Below are 5,386 nucleotides of genomic sequence, written 5' to 3'. Positions count from 1 at the left end.
CCCATATTTGATCAGGTCATCTCAAATATGTTTAATGTGTGAAATTCATGAGTTTTCATATGCCCAGAAAGTGATACTGGACGTTTTGGTATCGATCCTATTGATGCTATCGATAAAAAAAACAACCTTGAATCTGAAGTATTGTTACTTTAGGCATCATCGCTCACTCCTATTGAAGACCCTCATTTACATAATGTATTGCTTAGCCCTTAGCCTCTAATCTTAATTTTAACTATCACAACAACATGCCCAACCCCAACCCTTACATTGAACTGAACTTAACACATAATTCTAAACTTATCTCTAAAACAAAATCTTAACTGTCAAACAGCCCTTTGAAGATCCAGCCCAAGTAGGATCAGACCACTATGTCTTCAATTTGGAAAAATGTCCTCAATCCAAAAGTTTATATTGGTAGAAGATAAATGTACACACACACACACACACACACACACACACACACACACACACACACACACACAATGTGTGTTGACATTGAGAGTGTAAACATATCTTGTGGGAGGCTACAAAAGATAAGAGCAGAATGAGATCAGGATAGTCTCAGGATGTACTGTCAGAAAATGGTTGTGAAATACATTTCAGTTGTCACTAGTTTCAGTTAAACAGGGTTGTCAGGGTAGCCACCACAGAGGGCCCTGATGACATGAACTCAGTATTGTTTCAGGGAATTTGATGGAAAATTTCTTTTTTCTTACATTGTGAGGAAGGATATTTTAACAGTTAAATGATTATACAAAAAGTGTGAAAATAAAAAACTTCATGTGCAGGTAGGATTAAACTTGGGGACTTTGGAGTATTTCTAAAATCTTGCTACAGCCCTGGTGGTAAACATATTTCTTGTTCACTTTTTTTTACACTATCATGATCTGGCTGAACGGTCACTGAAATTCTAACATCAAACAATCATTGATCAGAGTTCTTTTGTTCAATCAAATTTGTCTTTGGCCTGCTGTTTTTAACACCAACAGCCACCAGATCATATCATCATACTGGTGTTTTTTGCAAAATGTGAAAACATGTTCCTTCCACTTAAATGCAGTGTGTTGTGTATGCTGTATAGTTTGCCCTGCAGGTCCAACAGGTCCCAACGTATCCCCCCATCTTGTCAGTGTAACGTCACACACATACAGGCACTACAGGCCACACTCAGCAGAAAACAAACACTCTGGGTAGGGCCTCGTGGTGTGTGTGTGTGTGTGTGTGTGTGTGTGTGTGTGTGTGTGTGTGTGTGTGTGTGTGTGTGTGTGTGTATGTGAGTTTGAGGGAACATGCTGTAATCTATCAGTGAATGGATTCGTGGAAACTTAGAAGGCTGGTACAGTGTGGAAGCCATTGGGTAACACAGTCTGTTCGCTCCAGTTCAAACCAGAACTCATGTGGAAACTGGAAAAAGGTTCAGCCGAGTGAAAGTAAAAGTAGCTGCTGTTGCTGCTGATCTTCCCCTAGCTTTTTTAAGGGGAATACACACTCACACACACACACACACACACACACACACACACACACACACACACACACACACACACACACACACATACACATACACACACACACACACACACACACACACACACACACTATGTGTAAGATTGCGTCTTCCAGGAAATACATCAATTCTGTTTATTAATTAACTTCTTTATATATTATTTATTTTTTGAGGGCACATTTTCAGGGGGAAATATTAGTCAAAAAGGAAAAAATATGTGTAAAGTGTTAACATAACCTGGTTCCCTCATAAATAGATAAATAAAATAAAATAATAATACAAAATTGATAATAGAAATAAAGTCTCACAAATTTTGAAACTTTAGTTCTTTTTTTTCACAAACAGTAAGATAGTTGAGGAGACCTGGAAACGGATCATTGATCAACAGCAATACTAAAGGATAACTTGCTTGACAACAATCCCTGATCATCTTTAGTCAGATTGTTCATCTCTAGTAACTAAACCAGTTGGTGATTATCTGAGTCAGTTTAACTGCAGGATGGACAGTGGTAATCTGAGTCACACATTCATACTTATAATTTTAAGTAATTAATTCAATATCACAAGACGTTAATGTTGTCTTGCTTTGACAACACTGAGTTGATTTGCACACAATTTACAACAAGGTATCAGGAGAGGGTCCTCAAAAACCAGGAGCATTATCTGCTGATTAAAGTGACGCTGTAATCTAATAATGTAATCAAATGATGGCAAAGGAGTGAAATATTGACAACCACTGAAAGTCAGCTATGTTTAGACAAATGTGAAGAGTGCTTGTGAAAGCTCATCATGTGGCATTTTAATGCAAATCATCCGCCATGTATCATACACAGAAGCAATAGTAGTGGTTCCCTTAATATACTGACATAAGCTTTTCTTATGTGAGTCAAGAAGGCACAGGGAGGGAGGGGGAAGTGAAGGGGAAACCAGGTCTGTGTTTTACACTGAGGTCTCTGTGTGTTAGTGTTGTGTTAACGCAGCCCTGTACAGAGAAGCAGAAAAGAAGGAGCATGTGTATGTGAAGTGTATGTCTGTTTAGTATATGAAGGTTCATTTGTTTCAGTGAAGGGAGGGGGCAGCTGAGGAGAGAGTGGGAGGTGTCGAGTATCATTACCCATCCCCCGTGCTGTCATAGCTTGGTTTCTATAGTGTGTTTGTAGGTTTTGGTACCAGTACTGATTGTGTGTGGTGAATGTGTGTGTGTGTGTGTGTGTGTGGGTGGTTAGGTGGTGCTGGTGGTTGAATTAAAGGGGGAGTGGGCCAATAATTCTTTTGCACGACCACGACAGGCACATGCGAGGAGCTGCAAGTGACAATGTTGCCATGACAATGGATGCATACAATTGTAAGCTATGCTTTTTGTTACCTTTCAGTCTGTGCGTGTGTGTGTGGGGGGGTGGGGGGTGAGGATTACTTATGAGAATCTGGAACAGCCTGTCTGTAGTTACTAGGCAGATATGGGCCCGACACACACACACACACACACACACACACACACACACACACACACACACAGATGCACAGCTTGCCTGTGTCTGGCGTCTGTGTGGTGAGACACTGTTGATAAAGGGGCTAGTGGTGGAAATGGCAGCTTAACCATTTACATAAGCTGTGTGCGGGGCTTGATAAGCTCTGCACTGAGGCTGACTTAAACCATTGCTTCAAAACTTGATCCCCCACCCTGCCCTGTCCACATTCAACTTCATACGCAGCCCCTCATTAAAGGGGCGATGATCTATGCGTATGTGTGTGTGTGTGTGTGTTAACACAAGTAAAGAGAAACATTTTACAAACAGTGGGTGCCTGTCTGTGTGATTCTGGGGAGATCAGGGACAGCTTTGTTGTAAATCCTTGCTAATTTAAGTTCCATTTACACTGTTTTTGCTGTAATTGTTGAGGAAACACTAAGTGTTTCACTGGAGGAAACATGTGACGTAAAACACGTCTGGGTCACATATGTGCAAACGTGTCAAGAAGCAAAGTATTAGGTGTTCTAGAAACAAAAGAGAAATAAAGCAAGAGAGATGAACAGAGAAAGAACAACAATCGGATCAAATGAATGTAATCTGCTGAATCAGCACCGACTGACCATTTAGTCCCTCACTCGTGCAGCTACACAACTCCTCTACATCTCTCATGAATGTGTTTCTTGTTATTTCTGACCAGGGAGGAGTACCCCCAAACTTCCCCAGCACACACTAAATTGTCTTAACTCCCCTTCCTCCTTTCTCCCCCCCCCGTCTTCACGCACACAATCCTCACCGTACATGGCTTTCTGGATGATTGTTGAAATAACAAGGTGCGTGTATAAATGTTTGTGTGCGTAAGTGTGGTTCTTGTGGAAAGTTGCAGAAAGTTGGTGCATATGTTTGTAATGAGTGTTGATGTGGTTTTGGAATAATTAGGCTAGTTGCCAGTTATAAATATATATGCTGCTGTGCTTGTGAGTTTCTCCTTTGCAGCTGATACATGAGACTCTGTAGTCCACATGCCTGCATGAGGTGAACAAATGTGAACCCTTGCATGTGGGTTTGTGAAGAGAGAGAGAGAGAGAGAGAGAGAGAGAGAGAGAGAGAGAGAGAGAGAGAGAGAGAGAGTGTGTACATGTGTGTGCAGCAGATGTCCTGTGTTCTGTTCTGTTCCCCAGACTGGCTGGTCTTTGTTGCTGCTCCCTCGTGCAGATGGGCCTGGCCACGTGCTTCTCTGTCTGCAAGAACATGCCACGCCTCCGCCGCTGTAATCTGTCAATTGCAGCGGCCAAATCCCGCCCCTAACAAAACCCATCGTCTGACAGGGTCCGCCTCCTTGCTTGATGACGCTGTTTTACTCACGCTTACTTACCATGCTCTCTTTTTCTCCCTCACTTACCCCCTCACTGTCTGTCTGTAGCTGTGCCATGAACAATCTGCTACAAAATTGAGCAACACACTTCCTCTCCTTTAATGTGAACCACCTCTTTCTCTCATTTCCTCTCTAGCTCCTGATATGTTGAGGGCTGAACTCTCTTTCCTAAAAAGTTATATTTCTTCCTCTTCTTTCATACCGGGACAACAGTCAGTTCTCTTGTGCAGAAACACTCGGAAACAGGGGGAAGGAATTTAGTGAAGGGGAAAATCAAGGGAGGGAGAGCACCAGGTGTACAAAGGCTACGTTTTGAGGCTAAGCTTTGTGAGTATGATGGAATAATGTCCCAATGTGTGACTATTTCATTATTCATTCCTCCACTATGGATGCTGTAATGACTATGATGCAATTCCAACAGCAATATTTGAAGTAGTTGAGTTTTTCTATAGTCTCTCTGAAGAACAAACCTCTGCTCAAACCAATCAATCATCTCTGAAAGTTTGCAGGGAAATAATCTGTATCACATTTATACTACACTTGATACTATGTGCTGTGGATGTCTTTAATGAAACAACTCTGTATGCAATGATTGTCTTATTTGAATCCCTTTGGTAAAAATGTGTTTATAGCCTGCAGTCACAACTGATTAACATGCACTCCTAAGCTCCCTTCTCTCTCTGACAAAAACAGCCAAGCTTTGCCCTCTGGGCCACAACTCCCTGCTGCTTTACATTTACTGTCAACAGTTGTGGAGCTAAAGGGACTTAAATGCTAAAGAAAGTTCACTGGTTGTTTTCGGCAGAGAAAGACGGGCAGAATCAGTCATACAGTCGGTGTTTGTGCATTTGTTTTTTACTCTACACTAAAGGAAATAGGACATAATGGAAATATTATAAATCTGACCAGCAAAGAAATGTTACATTTGATTTGAATTGCCTGTGTAGTGAGTTTCTCATGTTTCTTATCTGCTATTTTTTAAAAACTCTGTTAACCCCTCATTTTTTTAAGAAACAGTTCAATGTGTAAGACCTGCAG

Source organism: Cebidichthys violaceus, unplaced genomic scaffold, assembly GCF_023349555.1.
Source record: "Cebidichthys violaceus isolate CVI_PGR_0920_01 unplaced genomic scaffold, fCebVio1.0.p SCAF_9, whole genome shotgun sequence".
NCBI lineage: Eukaryota > Metazoa > Chordata > Actinopteri > Perciformes > Stichaeidae > Cebidichthys > Cebidichthys violaceus.
This window is presented reverse-complemented; position numbering follows the sequence as displayed.